General features: G+C 35.1%; 1 protein-coding gene across 2 annotated transcripts in view; it reads left to right on the forward strand.

Moving 5' to 3' along the window:
• LOC106094432 (tetraspanin-18) overlaps window positions 1–19,365 on the forward strand; it is a 152,870-nt gene that overhangs the window by 31,496 nt on the left and 102,009 nt on the right. The gene's annotated exons all lie outside the window — the stretch shown is intronic.

Consider the following 19,365-nt stretch of genomic DNA (forward strand, 5'->3'; position numbering starts at 1 on the left):
AGCGTAGTTTTAGTACTCCTTTTTTGGAGGAAGGGCAGGTTTAGTACCCTTTTTTGGAGAAAGGGAAGTTTTAGTACCCTTATTTGGAGAATGGTTAGTTTTAGTACCCTTTTTCGAAAAAAGGGTAGTTTAAGTACCCTTTTTTGGAGAAAGGGTAGGTTTAGTATCTTTTTGGAGAATGGTTAGTTTAAGTACCCTTTTTTGGAGAAAGGGTATTTTAGTCCTTTTGGGGAAAGGGAAGTTTGAGTACCCTTATTTGGAGAATGGTTAGTTTTAGTACCCTTTTTTGAAGAAAGGGTAGTTTTGTACCCTTTTTTAGAGAGAGGGTAGTTTTAGTACCCTTATTTGGAGAATGGTTAGTTTTAGTACCCTTTTTCGAAAAAAGGGTAGTTTAAGTACCCTTTTGTGGAGAAAGGGTAGTTTTAGTACCCTTTTGTGGAGAACGGATAATTTAAGTACCCTTTTTTGGAGAAAGGGTAGTTTAGTCCTTTTGGGGAAGGGAAGTTTGAGTACCCTTATTTGGAGAATGGTTAGTTTTAGTACTTTTTTTTGGAGAAAGGTTAGTTTTGTACCCTTTTTTGGAGAGAGGGTAGTTTTAGTACCCTTTTGTCGAGAAAGGGTAGTTTTCGTACCCTTTTTAAGAAAAAAGGGTAGTTTAAGTACCCTTTTGTGGAGAATGGGTAGTTTTAGTACTCTTTTGTGGAGAAAGGATAGTTTAAGTACCCTTTTTTGGAGAAAGGGTAGTTTAGTCCTTTTTGGGGAAAGGGAAGTTTGAGTACCCTTATTTGGAGAATGGTTAGTTTTAGTACTCTTTTTAAGAAAAAAGGGTAGTTTAAGTACCCTTTTTGAGAAAAAGGGTAGTTTTAGTACCCTTTTTGAGAAAAAGGGTAGTTTTAGTACCCTTATTGAGAAAAAGGGTAGTTTTAGTACCCTTTTTAAGAGAAAGGGTAGTTTTAGTACCCTTTTTGAGGAAAAGGGTAGTTTTAGTACCCTTTTGTGGAGAGGTTTTATTACCTTTTACTTTGAGAAAGGTTAGTTTTGGTGCGGTTTTTGGTTTTGGTTTCGTGCTGCACAGTGAAAAGAACTTCGCTAATAAAAATTTCAATTAAAAATGTAATTGACACTAAAATCGTTCTCAATTAAAAAATTAATTGATTCAATCATTTTTAATCGAATATGAATTTTTTAAATTACTGCCGTGATTAAGATTTTTGCCACTTTTAATTAAAAAATTAATTGATTAAATTAATTTTTTCATTGAATCTAGGTTTTTTCAATCAAAATCGTGATCGTGAGAATTAAAAAATTAAATGATGCAATCATTTTTTAATCGAATCTTAAAAAATTTTCAAATATGGTGTTGAAGTTAATTTAATTAAAGGCTGGTTTGTACCCTACAATATAAAGGGAGGGAAATTTCAAAAACCCATTACCTCCCACATTTCGACAAATCTATAGCAATACCATGGCAGCGGTTCTACATGCCATATTAACCCGATGAAGTCCTTCATCGGCCAAGGGCTGCCGCCTCAGTGCAGACAGACTGCTACGGTAAGAACAACAAATCTATAAGGCACCATTACGCGACACCCGAAATTTTCTGGAAAACTCTCGCGAGGGAGTTTTTTTTTATACCACGCACCACAAGTTCATGTTCCAGAAACTTGGCCCTAAAACTGGATATCAGAATCGTATTTGATGATTGTATATTTAGGATTGATCATCCTCTTGGCTGTAATCGAAATATTGAAAAAATTTAAAAAGAGAAGGTATTCTTCAGTCGTTCTCTCTCCAAATTTGTCTTGAATATGCCATTTTTGAGTATAGTCGCCTTGTCAGGGGCAACAATCCATTGTTGAGAATTCTGTATTCTACTGCATGTATCATGATCCAGTTGGACTATATTATTCAAATGCTGTTCATAGTGTTAATGCAAATTTGTCCATGAACATGGCCAAAGTGAAACTCCTTCATTTAAGACAGTAACAAACTTCTCACGTATCAATGAGTGCTGTCCGATTCAAGTGTAATCTCAATGATGAAAGGCCTCTTTTATATAGCCGAGTCCGGACGGCATGCCGCAGTGTAACACTTCTTTGGGGAGCAGTTTCTACATGGCTGCCATATCATTTTATCAAATGGCATAGGTCCTACAAATGTCGCAAGCATTGGGAGCAGATAATCACTGCTGAAAAATGTTTCTGATGTTCTCGCCAGGATTGGAACCCAGGAAACCTCTGCCATTCATAGTGTAGGCTACATAATATTCGACTCTGCTGATTTTCCAATCATTGTTACACATTTTCACCTTTTCTTTGGGCCAAAGCTTTTTTTTCCATTCACTTTAAAGCACCATGACATTCACTTCACAGCTCTTGTCTGTTGTCTTGCCAACATCCATCCATCGAAACGACCACTGTGTTTGGACAAACCAACTAAGGAAGCAAGGTGTAGTAGCTTGGCAAACATTTTTTGTTTGCCAACGACACCCCATAATCATTTCATGGCCGGAAGAACCCTTTTTCTGCAAGTGTTTCTCTTTTCCTCAAAAGGTCTTTGGATTAAAAGGAGAAACAGTGAAACAAGAAGAAGAGGGGAAAAACTGCAACAAATGTGATACAATTTCCATTGGATTTTCTCATATTTCTTCAATGCCTTCAATGCAACGGGAGTGAATGTTTTCTGATATGATTTTCTACCATCTTTGTACGACAACGACGAGTTGTTTGAACTTTTCCCAAGGAAGTGAAGTTGAAAAATGAGACCCTAATCAAAATGAATTGCACTTGAGAAATGATCTCTGAATGAAATGGGATTACGCATTTCTTTATTAAAAAACGGAGAAGGGGTGAAATGCATAAGTAAATGCAATGGCTTATGGTATTGAAAATGCAAAGATGATAAATTGGTAGAAAATTAAATGGAGATGTGGAGTTGAATGATTTTTAAGGATTATCGAGGAAAATATATCACAAAAATTCATAACTCTACATCAGAGAACTTTCAGTTATAATTTAACCAGCTGTACTAGCCACGCTAAATATAAGTTTCTTACTACCATATATAGCTCCCCAGTACAATTTGTTTATCAACTACCAAATACCTTTTATTGATCTCCATATAGCCATGATTGACATATATTCACATTTTGGAAGCTGTTTTGAGGGATAGGCAACCTCATATCACTTTAACCTAATTTTTAATGCCACATTCGTAATCTACTCCCGAATTAGTTTTTCTAGTCCCATTTTATCATGATAGTCTAATATGCCCACTTGGCACGTTTTTGGTTTTGGGGCGGCCCCCTTGGTAATTACACCCAATTTTTAATAAACGATAATCATATTCGTACTCTACTCTCAAATACCTTTCATATGAGTCCCATATTGTCCCGATCGGTCAACTTTTGTTTTTGGGCTGTACTTTTGGTGCGGTTTTGGGCTTGGGGTGACGCCCCAGGTACTTGGATTAAATTGTTGACATCATATTCGTACTCCATTCCCGAATACCTTTTATTTCAATCCCATCGTGCCCCGGTCGGGCCACTTTGATTTCGGGCGGTTTTGGGCTTGGGATGGCTCCATAGATACTTGGATCCAATTTTTAATCTTATATTCATACTCTACTCCCCAATACCTTTCATTGGAGTCCTATATTGTCCCGATCGGTCCACTTTTTATTTTGGGCGGTACTTTTGGTCGCCCTTTTGGTGCGGTTATGGGCTTGGGGCGACGCCCTAGGGGCTTGGATCCATTTTTTTACACCATATTCGTATTTTACTCCCGAATACCTTTTTTGGGCTTGGGGCGGGGCCCTAGGTACTTGGATTAAATTTTTGACATATTCCTATTCTACTCCCGAAAACCTTTAATTTGAGTCCCATATTGTCCCGGTCGGTCCAATTTGATTTTGGGCAGTACTTTTGGTGCGGTTATGGGCTTGGGGCGACGCCATAGATACATGGATCCATTTTTTGATACCATATTTGTATTATACTCCCGAATACCTCTTATTTGAGTCCCATATTGTCTCGATCGGTCCACTTTTTATTTTGGGCGGTACTTTTGGTGCGGTTATGGACTTGGGGCGGCACCCTAGGTACTTGGATCCATTTTTTCATACCATATTCGTATTATACTCCCGAAAACCTTTCATTTGAGTCCCATATTGTCTCGATCGGTCCACTTTGATTTTTGACAGTACTGTTGGGGCGGTTTTGGGCTTGGGACGGCTCCCTAGGCACATGGACCCAATCTAAAATATATTCATACTCTACTTTCATATACTTTTCATTTGAGTCCCATATTGTACCGATCAGTCCACTTTTGATTTTGGGCACTACTCTTGGATGGTTTTGGACCTGGGGAGGCCTCCTAGGTACTTGGACCCAATGTTTAATACCATATTCGTATTTAACTCCGAAATACCTCTCATTTGTGTCCCATATTGCCCCAATCGGTAAATATGTCCTGCTGGGGACTTTTGGGGTAGGGAGGCCCCTCAGATACCAAGGAATACATTTTTATGTCAGATGTGTACTCTACTTTAAAATACCTTTCATTTGATACCCATATTGCCCAAAGCGGTAAAAGTGTTCTCTTGGGTGATGTTTTTAGGGATGGAGGACCCCCCGACACATTGGGTGCCATTTTTATGCCACGTTCGCACTCTACTCTTAATTACTTTTCATTTGATACCCATATTGTCCCAATCGGTAAACATGCCCGTTCGGGTGGGTTTTGGGATGGGGCGTCCCCCCAGGTTATTTGACCCCAAAGTTGTATGCCAATTTCGTGTTTTGGGGGTACCGTAAGGTGGCATACAAAATTTTGCTTGAATCGATGCACCCTCCTCTCCAAGATCTGGTGTTTTTGAAAATTCGGGTAAGGGGGAGGTTCTTTTTTTGTTCATTAGCAGGTTAAGTTCGAAGATGGGCTATATCGGACCATAGCCCCCATATAGACCGATCTGACAATTTAGGGTCTTACGGGCCCATAAAAACCACATTTATTAACCGATTTTGCTGAAATTTGGGACAGTGAGTTAAGTAAGAACCTTCGATATCCTTCTTTAATTTGGCCCAGATCGGTTCAGATTTGGATATAGCTGCCATATAGACCGATCCGCTGATTTATGGCCTCAGGCCCATAAAAGCCACATATATTATCCGATTTTGCTGAAATTTGGGTCAGTGGATTGTGTTAGTTCCTTCGACATCCTTCTTCATTTTGGCGTAGATCGGTCCATATTTGGATATAGCTGCCATATAGACCGATCTCTCGATTTAGGGTCTCAGGCCCATAAAAGCCACATATATTGTCCGATTTTGCTGAAATTTGGGAAAGTGAGTTGAGTTAGGTCCTTCGACAACCTTCTTCAATTTGGCGCAGATCGGTCCAGATTTTGATATAGCTGCCAAACAGACCGATCCGCCGATTTGGGGTCTTAGGCCCATAAAAGCCACATTTATTATCCGATTTTGCTGAAATTTGGTCCTTCGACATTCTCCTTCAATTTGGCCCAGATCGGTTCAGATTTGGATATAGCTGTCATATAGACCTATCCTCCGATTTAGGGTTTTGGGCCCATAAAAGGCGCATTTATTATCCGACTTTGCTGAAATTTGGGACAGTGAGTTGTGTTAGGCCCATCGACATCCTTCTTCATTTTGGCATAGATCGGTCCAGATTTGGATATAGTTGCCATACAGACCAATCTCTCGATTTAAGGTCTTAGGCCCATAAAATCCACATATATTATCCGTTTTTTCTGAAATTTGAGACAGTGAGTTGTGTCAGGCCCTTCACCACCCTTCTTCATTTTGGCCCAGATCGGTTCAGATTTTGATATAGTTGCCATATAGACCGATCTCACGATTCAAGGTCTTGGGCCCATAAAAGACGCATTTATTGTGGGATTTTGCCAAAATTTGGGACATCGAGTTGTGTTAGGCCCTTCGACATCCTATTTCAATTTGGCTCAGATCGGTTCAGATTTGAATATAGCTGCCATATAGACCGATCCGCCGATTTAGGGTCTTTGGCCCATAAAAGCCACATTTATTATCCGATTTTCCTGAAATTTGGGACAGTAAGTTGTGCTAGGACCTTCGACATCCTTCTTCAATTTGGTCCAGATCGGTTGAGATTTTGATATAGCTGCCATATAGACCGATCTCTCGATTCAATGTCTTGGGCCCATAAAAGACGTATTTAGTATCCGATTTTGCTGAAATTTGGGACAGTGAGTTGTGTTAGGACCTTCGACATTCTTCTTCAATTTGGTCCAGATCGGGTCAGATTTGGATATAGCTGCCATATAGACCGATCCGCCGATTTAGGGTCCCAGGCCCATAAAAGCTACATTTATTTTCCGATTTTGCTGAAATTTGGGACAGTGAGTTGTGTTAGGCTCGTCGACATCCTTTTTCAATTTGGCCCAAATCGGTCCAGATTTGAATATAGCTGCCATATAGACCGATCCCTCGATTTAGGGTCTTAGGCCCATAAAAGCCACATTTATTATCTGATTTTGCTGAAATTTGGAACAGTTAGTTGTGTTAGGCCCTTCGACATCCTTCTTTAAATTGGCCCAGATCGGTTTAGATTTTGATATAGCTGCCATATAGACCGATCTCTCGATTTAAGGTCTTAGGCCCATAAAAGCCACATTTATTATCTGATTTTGCTGAAATTTGGGACAGTTAGTTGTGTAAGGCCCTTCGACATCCTTTTTCAATTTGGCCCAGATTGGTTTAGATTTTGATATAGCTGCCATATAGACCGATCTCTCGATTTAGGGTTTTAGGCCCATAAAAGCCACATTTATTATCTGATTTTGCTGAAATTTGGGACAGTTAGTTGTGTTAGGCCCTTCGACATCCTTTTTCAATTTGGCCCAGATTGGTTTAGATTTTGATATAGCTGCCATATAGACCGATCTGCCGATGTAGGGTCCCAGGCCCATAAAATCCACATTTATTATCCGATTTTGCTGAACTTTGGGACATCGAGTTGTGTTAGGCCCTTCGACATCATTCTTAATTTTGGCGTAGATCGGTCCAGATATGGATATAGCTGCCATATAGACCGATCTCTCGATTTAAGGTTTTAAGGACATAAAATCCACATTTATTATCCGATTTTACTGAGTATCCAAAGTTCGTCGGCCCGGCCGAACTTAATGCCTTTTTCCTTGTTTTTCTTTAAGTTTCAATAACAAAATTTACTTTCAAATGACTTCATCAAATCCTTTTAAATTGATGTCTTATTGTCTTCAATTAATTCTTCTGTGCCAATCATGATCTCACTCAATTTGAATTATATTAACAGTTGTTTTTTTGTGTGACAAAACCGGGTTTGGTTTTATGTCACACATCACTAGAAACCATTAAAAAAATATTTTTCAGTTAAACTTGTCTGGTTGTTAAATTTTTTTTTTTTTTGTGGTATTCACTTGCTGGGGGTTGCCTAATTCATATTTATAACGTTAACTGGCAGACTTATAAATATTTATGCCATAGAACAGCCAATAATTGTCTTATTCAAGTGGACAGCGGAAAAAAATCTAGTATTACGAGTTAAAGCCACATACGATGTTGGATTGTTTACGTTATGAGAAGGGGCCGAAGAAGCAGTGATGGAAGTGATAAAAGTCGCCACTATTGTGTGTTGAAGATTAAGAGTGATTTTTTTTCGAAATATCTTTGAGTGTCGGAGCTGGGGTTTGTTTTGTGGAAAAAGTAGACAAAGTTTACTTTCGTTTAAAATTAAAAAAAAATATTGACGATTTTTAGCAAGAGACGTAATGTCATTCATCAGAAGAGTAGTATAGACGACTTTGTCTTTCTCGAACTAAAAAATTGTCCAAGTGAGTCTGTTGGTGTGAGATTGCCACTCTCACCTAACCTACCATAGGGGGTAGAGACCAAGGTCTTAATGAGAAACGAAACCGGGAATCAACTCAGTCACCGGTATGGGGGCGCTCAATGCATGAAAGTTTGCCAAATTTGCTTTAAAATGGCCTCCATATACACAAGTGTTCAATGCCCCATGATGTTGCAATTATAGGGAGGAAATTAGCCATTGCAATATCTTTTATCATTTGAAGTTGATAAATGGGCGATTACGTTGCTTTTTGCGTTTATTAATTAGCGTGTGAATGGAGAAATACAAAAAAAAATAAATGTATTTATTTGGCTTGTAAATAATTAACAATGCATAAATTGTGGGTTATGCAAATAATTTTTTTTATCCTTTGCTTTGTTTTTTCCCTGAATTGGCAAAGATTTTTGGTTAATATGAAGTTTTTTTTTGTTTTATCACATTCATCGAGCTGTATAAGCCAGACAGACTAGTTTGTCCGTCTGGCTTATACAGCTTGCCTGCTGCAATAAAAGGCGTTTTTTCGAGCATTTGAATTGAAAGTGGCCATTGGCTTTTTGCCAGCTGTTTTCTATTTCCATGTTTTTTCTTTCTTTTTCTTTATGGGGCTTGCATAAAATCTTTGAATTATTTGCTTGATAATGGCAGTGGTTGGAGTTATTGCGATGCACGTGTTCAAATTTGCATAGTTTCTGCATAGTAAATACCGAAGTGGCCCAAAAATGGGCAGCAGCATATGGTTTTGGAAGTCGTTTGTGGTCAGTTTGTTTTGCATGAGATAAATCAAAAAACTTGATGAAATAACAAAAAGAAATTCATAAATTGTTGCCAGGTTAATAGGTAATCAGAATGAGAAAGCAAAATTAAGAAATTGATATGAAATTTCCTTTCGTGTGGTAAAAACTTACACCAGTATTTACAAAACTAAATATAGATTCGAAATAGATTTACGGGACAAGTTTTCTTTATAGAACTGTAAAATGCGAATGCCCGAAATCCAAAAAGGGCATGTGCCTGACTCTCTCAGTCAGAAGACTATTCAACGCAACCCCCTCCTCGTACAAGTGCAAAGGTCTCAGATCAAGTTTCGCATTCAGTGCTGCTCTAGCAGTGCTCCTCCTCGCCCACTATATCAGCACCGCCACAATACCCTCTACCTTCTCCAGGGCCTGATGACACACCAAGCAACCATACGTGAGGATCGGTCTAACCACAGCAGTGCACATCCAGTGGACTGTCTCTGATCTTAGTCCCCAACTCCGACATGCGAAGAGTGCATTCAACCAGCGTTTAACTCCAGAGAAAGCGGTTGCTCACTCCTTCCAGGACCAGTCGCCTGAATTCGCCATTCGTCCTTCTTCTGGTGGAGAACATCAGCTCTGCCTTTTTGGGGTTTGTGTTGTTGAGGGATATCCTTTCCCTTAAACAGAAATCGGGGAGGGAGTTACTTTGCCCTCCTGAAAATTTTTAACAAAATTTCCTGAAGATGGTCTTTTGGTTAAAGCGAAATTTTTACAAAAAAAAAAAAAAAAAAAAAACGAAAATGTTAGCAAAATCTTCAAAAATATGGATTTTTTTAATATACCCTGAAGTAGAACAAATTTAAAATTTCTGCAAATGGAAAATTTTGAAAAAATTTCCATAAAACTGAAAATTTTTAACAAAATTTCCTGAAGATGGTCTTTTGGTTAAAACGAAATGTTTACAAAAAAAAAAAACAATGTTGGCAAATTTTTTAAAGATATAGAATTTTTAAAATATTCCTGAAAAGTAGAAAAAATTTTAAATTTGAAAAAACATTTCGAAAAAACTGAACATTTTTAACAAAATTTCCTGAAGATGGTCTTTTGGTTAAAACGAAATTTTCACAAAGAAAGGAAAATGTTGGCAAAATCTTCAAAAATATGGAAATTTTTTTAAATACATCCTAAAAGTAGAAAAAATCTTAAATTTCTACATCCTAAAAGTAGAAAAAATCTTAAATTTCTAAATGTGAATGTAAAATTTTGAAGATTTCGGAAAAAGCTGAAAATTTTTAACTAAATTTCCTGAAGAGGGTCTTTTGGTTAAAACGAAATTTTCAAAAAAAAAAAAAAAAAAAAAAGAAAATATCGGCAAACTTTCAAAAATATAGAATTTTTAAAATATTCCCTAAAAGTAGAAAAAAATTTTAAATTTCTAAATGTGAATGTAAAATTTTGAAAAAACATTTTGAAAAAAGCTGAAAATTTTTAACAAAATTGCTGAAGATGGCCTTTTACAAAATTTTCAAAATTATCGAAAATTTTTTTTAATACATTCTAGAAATAGAAACAATTTAAAATTTCTAAAAATGTAAAATTTTTAAGAAATTTCCAAAAAACTGAACATTTTTAACAAAGTTTCCTGAAGATGGTCTTTTGGTTAAAACGAAATTTTCACAAAAAAAAAAGGAAATGTTGCAAAATTTTCAACATTATGGAAATTTGTTTAAATATTTCCTGAAAATAGATAAAATTTAAAATTTCTAAATGTAATGTAATGTCGAAAAAAATTAAATTTTTAATGAACTTTGCTGAAGACGGTTATGTGATTAAAACAAAATTTTCACAAAAAAAAAAATGTCAATATTTTCAAAAAATATGGAATTTTTTTAATATATCCAAAAAATAGAAAAAAAAAATTTTAAAATTTCCATAAAACTAAACAATTTTAACAAAATTTCCTGAAGATGGTCTTTTGCTTAAAACGAAATTTTCACAAAAAAAAAAGAAAATTTTGGCAAAATTTTCAAAATTATGGAATTTTTTTTAAATACATCCTAGAAATAGAAACAATTGAAAAATTTCCATAAAACTGAAAATTTTTAACAAAATTTCCTGAAGATGGTCTTTTGCTAAAAACGAAATTTTCACAAAAAAAGGAAAATGTTGGCAAAATTTTCAACATTATGGAAATTTTTTTAAATACATCCTAAAAATAGAAACAATTGAAAAATTTCCATAAAACTGAACATTTTTAACAAAATTTCCTGAAGATGGTCTTTTGCTTAAAACGAAATTTTCACAAAAAAAAAAGAAAATGTTGGCAAAATTTTCAAAAATATGGGAATATTTTAATGTATTCTAGAAATGAAAAAAATTTTACATTTTTAAGAAATTTTCAAAATTCTGAAAATTTTTAACAGAGTTTCCTGAAGATGGTTTTTTGGTTTAAAACGAAATTTTCACAAAGAAAGGAAAATGTTAGCAAAATTTTCAAAATTATGGAAATTTGTTTAAATACATCCTAAAAATAGAAACAATTGAAAATTTTCCATAAAACTGAAAATTTTTAACAAAATTTCCTGAAGATGGTCTTTTGCTTAAAACGAAATTTTCACAAAAAAAAAGAAAATTTTGGCAAAATTTTCAAAATTATGGAATTTTTTTTAAATACATCCTAGAAATAGAAACAATTGAAAAATTTCCATAAAACTGAAAATTTTTAACAAAATTTCCTGAAGATGGTCTTTTGCTAAAAACGAAATTTTCACAAAATAAAGGAAAATGTTGGCAAAATTTTCAACATTATGGAAATTTTTTTAAATACATCCTAAAAATAGAAACAATTGAAAAATTTCCATATAACTGAACATTTTTAACAAAATTTCCTGAAGATGGTATGGGTTAAAACGAAATTTTGACAAAAAAAAAGAAAAAGTTGGCAAAATTTGGTAAATTATGGAATTTTTTTTTTTAATATTTCCTGAAAGTAGATAAAAGTGAAAATTTCTAAATGTAATGTAATGTCGAACATTTTAAATTTTTAGTAATCTTTCCTGAAGATGGTTATATGCTTAAAACGAAATTTTCACAAAAAAAAAAAAATGTCGGCAACATTTTCAAAAAATATGGATTTTTTTAATATATCCTAAAAATAGAAAAAAAAAATTTTAAAAATTTCCATAAAACTGAAAATTTTAATCAAAATTTCCCCAAGATAGTTTTTTTGGTTAAAACGAAATTTTCACCAAAACAAAGAAAATGTTGGCAAAATTTTTAAAATTATGGGAATATGTAAATATATTCTAGAAATGGAAAACATTTTAAATTTTAAAGAAATTTTCAAAATTCTGAACTTTTTTAACAAAGTCTCCTGAAGATGGTCTTTTGGTTAAAACGAAATCTTCACAAAGAAAGAAAAATGTTAGCAAAATTTTTAAAATTATAGAAATTTGTTTAAATACATCCTAAGAATAGAAACAATTGAAAAATGTCCATAAAACTGAAAATTTTTAACAAAATTTCCTAAAGATGGTCTTTTGCTTAAAACGAAATTTTCACAAAAAAAAAGAAAATTTTGGCAAAATTTTCAAAATTATGGAATTTTTTTTAAATACATCCTAGAAATAGAAACAATTGAAAAATTTCCATAAAACTGAAAATTTTTAACAAAATTTCCTGAAGATGGTCTTTTGCTAAAAACGAAATTTTCACAAAAAAAGGAAAATGTTGGCAAAATTTTCAACATTATGGAAATTTTTTTAAATACATCCTAAAAATAGAAACAATTGAAAAATTTCCATATAACTGAACATTTTTAACAAAATTTCCTGAAGATGGTATGGGTTAAAACAAAATTTTGACAAAAAAAAAGAAAAAGTTGGCAAAATTTGGAAAATTATGGAATTTTTTTTTTAATATTTCCTGAAAGTAGATAAAAGTGAAAATTTCTAAATGTAATGTAATGTCGAACATTTTAAATTTTTAGTAATCTTTCCTGAAGATGGTTATATGCTTAAAACGAAATTTTCACAAAAAAAAAGAAATGTCGGCAACATTTTCCAAAAATATGGAATTTTTTTTAATATATCCTAAAAATAGAAAAAAAAAAATTTTAAAAATTTCAATAAACCTGAAAATTTGAATCAAAATTTCTTGAAGATGGTCTTTTGCTTAAAACGAAATTTTCACAAAAATTTTAAATTGTTTCTATTAAAAGAAAATTTTGCAAACTTTTTAAAAAATATGGAATTTTTTTTTAATGTATTTAAGGTATATTGGGAAATAACGAAAAACTTAAAATATTCTAAAAATTTTAAAATTTCGGAAAAACTGAAGATAGTCTTTTGGTTAAAACGAAATTTGTAAAAAATTTTATTCATAATTTTGGTAATAATTCAAATTTTTGTAACATCGAATTTTTGTCAAAACTTTCTAAAAATAAAGTGGCGAAGCCATCTGATGAGGTCGATGGTAAGGCCGAAATCGCGCTCATGGAAGCCTTGCTTCGCAAATAGTAGAGCTCTATGAAAATGAAAATGTGTTCAAAATTGTTACTGACAGCTTTGTAAGAAGTTATGAGCAATAGTGTTTTCTCATTTGGACTATTTTTGTCTGTTAATGATTGACTGGGTTTTTTTTTCAAAGAAAAAAACTTGAAAATCTAGACGTCAACCAAGAGAAATTTTTGATTAAATTCGTTTTGAGAAAAAAATTATAAATAGCATTTTTTCCTTTTTTGTCCCTTTTTCCCATTATTCTCTAGGTTATGGTTGTAACTTTTTAAATACATCACAATTATCTACCTCATTATCATTAAGCAGCAGCAGCGGCAGCAGTACATGCATAATTTATGTTGAAAGCGATGAATGAAAGTGATGCTGATGCGTTTGAAAGTGTCATTGCGTTGTCAGTTGTAGACAATAAAGCCATCAACATCGGCCCACATATTCTTCTTTCCACACTTACTACAGCCCGATTGTCCAGTAACCTCCATCTAAATTGTGCAACCAAACGATGTGAAACCAGAAAAGACAAGAAAAATCAATTAAACTAGATTTAACTTAAATCTTAAAATTTTAGCAATTTGTTCAATAGTTGCTATTTATAGGTAACTAGCTGAACCAAACCCGCTCCACTGCGCCTTCTTTTATTTTATATGGAACAAAATTATCTTTTGAATATTTATTAATGACAATAAAAGTGCTTTTGTTGTTATATTTTGGCTTGCAAAGAGCTCCTTTCAATAACAAATTTGTACTTTGGGTCGTTGAGATTTCAAATAAATTGTTGCAGGAAAATTAACAATTTTCGTAGTTGTTTTTTCGACCAAAGTTGTTTTTTTTTTAAAAAAAAAAAAATTTATCTGTGTAAGTTTCGATGTTAGATGTACTTCTTAAAAGACTTTAATTGACCCCGATATTTGCATGATGTGAGATTTAGACGAGTTTTCGGGTGGTGAAACACTTGGCCCTGAAAAAAATATCAGCATATATCAAATTCGTTTTCTTATCTCAAATACCTTTCATTTTAAACCCTTATTGTAAATGAAAGTCTGCAAATATGTCCGGTTTGGGGTATGGGCTTTAAAAATCTCCACTCTCTTTAAGTCCAAAATTAAAATTAAATTAAGGCCATATTGTCATAGTGAGCAAATACATCCTATTTGGGGGTGGGACGTCCCCCAGACAGTTGGTCCCGAATGTGGATATCAAATTCGTGGTCTACTCCCAATTACCTTTCATTTGAGCCCCATATTTCCAAAGTCGGCAAACATGACCGGTTTGGGGGAGTTCTGGGGAATGAGGCAGCTACTCAGTGGCTTGGCCCTGGAAATTATTATCAGATTCGTGTTCCAATCTAAAATACCTTTTATTGGAGTCCCATTATATCATGGTTAGCAAATTCGTCCTAATTGGATGGTGTTATGGGGTTAGGATGGCCCCATAGACACTTTGTCCCGAAACGTCTAATCAGATTCGTGCTGTACTCCCAAAGACCTTTCATTTGAGCTCCATATTGCTAGGGTAGTAAATTTGTCCTCGTTGGGCGGTGTTTTTGGGGTAGGGGTGGACCCCCAAACATTTGGTCCCACATTTCGATATTCGATTCGTATTCTACTAGCAAATACCTTTCATTTGAGTTCCATATTGCCATGTTCGATAAATATGTCCGATTTAGTTGATCCTATTGAAAACAGCCAATAGATGGCGCTAATCTAAATTGTAGTGCTACTCGCTTGGAGTGGATTAACGCCTATAACATTGATCATCGTGTGGTAGTTGTCTATAATTGGCTATATGATGACGTCATTTAGTATTTTTATACCCTCCACCATAGGGTAAGTCCTCAAAATATTTGTCTTAGACCCCATAAAGTATATATATTCTTGATCGTCATGACATTTTAAGTCGATCTAGCCATGTCCGTCAGTCTGCGTCTGTCGAGAGCACGCTAACTTTCGAAAGAGTAAAGCTAGCCGCTTAAAATATTTGCACAAATACTTCTTATAAGTGTAGGTCGGTTGGTATTGAAAATGGGCCAAATTGGTCCATGTTTTGATATAGCTGCCATATAAACCGATCTTGGGTCTTGACTTCTTGAGCCACTAGAGGGCGCAATTCTCATCTGATTTGGCGAAAATTTTGCATGGGGTGTTTTGTTGTGACTTCCAAAAACTGTGTCAAATATGGTTGAAATCGGTCTATAACTTGATATAGCTGCCATATAAACCGATCTTGGGTCTTGACTTCTTGAGCCTCTAGATGGCGCAATTCCTTTCCGATTTGGCTGAAATTTTGCACGTGGTGTTTTGGTATCACTTCCAACAACTGCGTTGAGTATGGTTCAAATCGGTCAATGTTTTGATATAGCTGCCATATAAACCGATCTTGGGTCTTGACTTCTTGAGCGTCTAGAGGGCACAATTCTTATCCGATTTGGCTGAGATTTTGCACGTGGTGTTTTGGTATCAACACCACAGCTGAGTTAAGTATGTTTGAAATCGGTTAATAACCTGATATAGCTGCCATATAAACCGATCTCGGATCTTGACTTCTTGAGCCACTAGAGGGCGCAATTCTCATCCGATTTGGCTGATATTATGCATGAAGTTGTTCGTTATGACTTCCAACAACTGTGCCAAATATGGTTGAAATCGTTACATAACCTGATATAGCTGCCATATATACCGATTTGGGATCTTGACTTCTTGAGCCAATAGAGGGCGCAATTCTCATCCGATTTGGCTGATATTATGCACGAAGTTGTTCGTTATGACTTCCAACAACTGTGCCAAATATGGTTGAAATCGGATCATAACATGATATAGCTGTCATATAAACCGATCCTGGGTATTGAATTCTTGAGCCACTAGAGGGCGGAATTCTCATCCGATTTGGCTGAAATTTTGCATGAAGTGTTTTGTTGTGACTTTCAACAACTGTGCTAAATATGGTTGAAATCGATTCATAACCTGATATAGCTGCCATATAGGCCGATCTTGGGTCTTGACTTCTTGAGCCACTAGAGGGCGCAAATCTCATCCGATTTGGTTGAAATTTTGCATGAAGTGTTTTGTTGTGACTTTCAACAACTGTGCCAAATATGTTTGAAATCGTTACATAACCTGATATAGCTGCCATATATACCGATCTTGGATCTTGACTTCTTGAGCCACTAGAGGGCGCAATTCTCATCCGATTTGGCTGAATTTTTGCATAAAGTTGTTCGTTATGACTTCCAACAGTTGTGCTAAATATGGTTTTAATTGGTTCACAACCTGATATAGCTGCCATATATACCGATCTTTGATCTTGACTTCTTGAGCCACTAGAGGGCGCAATTCTTATCCGATTTGGCTGAAATTTTGCGTGTAGTGTTTTGTTATGACTTTCGACAACCGATTTGGGATCTTGACTTCTGGAGCCTCTAAAGGTCGCAATTATAATCCGATCTTGTGCAATGACTTCTCCCATGACCTACAACATACGTGTCAAATGTGGTCTGAATCTGATACAGCTATATAAGATTCGGCCCGGCCGAACTTAGCACGCTTTTACTTGTTGTATATATAAATCGATGATAGGTTTTGTTAAAATTTGGAATTTATAGGAAGTTTTTAATAATTTGCTATTACAAAAATTGGTTAGAATTGGATAATGGATCTTTTTCCCTTAGGCCAACTTAATTTTCGTTTCTCCGTTTTAAAATCTCAGCTTACTTTTCAACAACTTGGGTGTTATGTTGATGTGATTTTTAATTGTTGTGTTGTTTTGGTGTTCTGGCATTTTATTCTTGTCACCAGCAAGTGTTTGCTGTCAACTCTATTCACTCACATCATAAGGCTTTGGGCATTACAACAGCATCTTCATCACCATTGCCAGCATCATGAGCAACAGCGACATCGTTGATTTGACGTTGCATTTAAGTAAAGTGCTCCAGATTTCAGCTGCTTTTGGCTTGTTCTTCTTCTTCTTCATTGCATTTTTTGGGTCATTATCGTTTTATTTATGCATAATGGCTGTTTGTTGTGTTGGCTTGGTTTTTTTTTTATCATTTTTAATGGGGGGTTGTTACTGGCATGCATTTAACTTTTGAGAAACTTTTAACCAAAACACTCGACGAAGCCAAATAAGGGAGAAAAATCAAAACAGAACAGATATCATTATAAAGACATCAAAACACAGGGGGGGGGATAAAAACCCCTTAATATCAAATAATGTTTATGGAGCAGATTTCTTTTTGGGTTATTATGTGGGAATTGTGTTAAGGAATCTGAATATGACATGTGACATTTTTTAATTTATTTTGCAATCGATAACAACAATAAAAAAACACATGGCAGAGGGAATGTTAACGAAATGAATTCTGATAAATTATTTCATATGAATTATCCATATGAGGAATAAAGTTTGAATATTTGTTGTAAAATTTTTTGGTTTAAAAGTTCATTTTTATACCCACCACCGAAGAATGGGGGTATATTCATTTTGTCATTCCGTTTGCAACACCTCGAAATATTCCTCTGAGACCCCAGAGAATATATATGTATATATACTCTATATCCCCTGTCCGTCCGTCTGTATGTCTGTCGAAAGCACGCTAACTTTCGAAGAAGCAAAGCTAGCCGCTTGAAATTTTGCACAAATACTTTTTGTTAGTGTAGGTGGGTTGGGATGGTACATGGGTCAAATCGGTCCATGTTTTGATATAGCTGTCATATAAACCGATCTTGGATCTTGACTTCTTGAGCCTCTAGAGGGCGCAATTCTCATTCGATTTGGCTGAAATTTTGGACGTGGTGTTATGGTATCATTTCCAACAACTGTGCGGTATCATTTCCAACAACTTATATAGCTGCCATATAAACCGATCTTGGATCGTGATTTCTTGAGCCGCTGGAGGGCGCAATTCTTATCCGATTTATCTGAAATTTAGCATGAAATGTTTTGTTATGGCTTCCGATAACTGTGCTAAGTATGGTTCAAATCGCTCCATGTTTTGATATAGCTGTCATATAAACCGATCTTGGGTTTTGACTTCATGAGCCTCTAGAGGGCGCAATTCTTGTCCGTTTTTACTTAAATTTTGAACGAAGTGTTTTGGTATCACTTCCAACAACTGTGCTGAATATGATTCAAATCGGTTCATAACCTTATCTAGCTGCCATATAAACCAATCTGGGATCTTGACTTCTTGAGCCTCTAGAGGGCGCAATTCTCATCCGATTTGGCAGAAATTTATTTTAATCTGAAGGAACTTTTTGGGATTTTTCCAATATATTCCAGTTCGAGATCATATTCAATGTTTGCCATTCAAAGAATAGCGTAGCAAAAAACGTGTAAAAAGCTTAGCAAGTGTGTGTTATTATTCAAACACCTTGACTGGTTTATGGATCATGATTTCGCATACGCCAAGTATCCTCATCAATGTAACCTAAATATTGGTTTTTATACAAAATTTTTTTTTTAATATTTTTTTATACCCAACACCGAAGGATGGGGCCATTTTGCAACACATCGAAATATCCATTTCTGACCCTATAAAGTATTCTTGATCAGCATAAAAATCTAGGACGATATAGCCATATCCGTCCGTCTGTCTGTTGAAATCACGCTACAGTCTTTAAAAATAGAGATATTGAGCTGAAAGTTTGCGCAGATTCTTTTTTTTTTTGTCCATAAGCAGGTTAAATTCACAGATGGGGTATATTGGACTATATCTTGATATAGCGCCAATAAAGACTGATCCGCCGATTTAGGGTCATAGGCCCATAAAAGCCACATTTATTATCCGATTTTGCTGAAATTTGGGACAGTGAGTTGTGTTAGGCCCTTCGACATCTTTCCACAATTTGGCCCAGATGGGTGCAGATTTAGATATAGCTGTCATATAGCCCGAAACGCCGATTAAGGGTCTTAGGCCCATAAGAGCCACATTTATTGTCCGATTTTGCTGAAATTTGGGACAGTGAGTTAAGTTAAGCCCCTCGACATTCTTCTGCAATATGGCACAGATCAGCCCAGATTTGGATATAGCTGCCATATAGACCGATCTCTCGATTTTAAATTGTGGACCCAAAAAAGGAACGAAATTTGGGGCTGTGAGTTAAGTTAAGCCCCTCGACATAGTTCTACAATATGGCATAGAGCGCCCCAGAATTGGATATAACTGCCATATAGACCGATCCCTCGATTAAAGGTTTGGGCCCATATAAACCACATTTATTATCCGATTTT

Source organism: Stomoxys calcitrans, chromosome 1, assembly GCF_963082655.1.
Source record: "Stomoxys calcitrans chromosome 1, idStoCalc2.1, whole genome shotgun sequence".
Lineage (NCBI taxonomy): Eukaryota > Metazoa > Arthropoda > Insecta > Diptera > Muscidae > Stomoxys > Stomoxys calcitrans.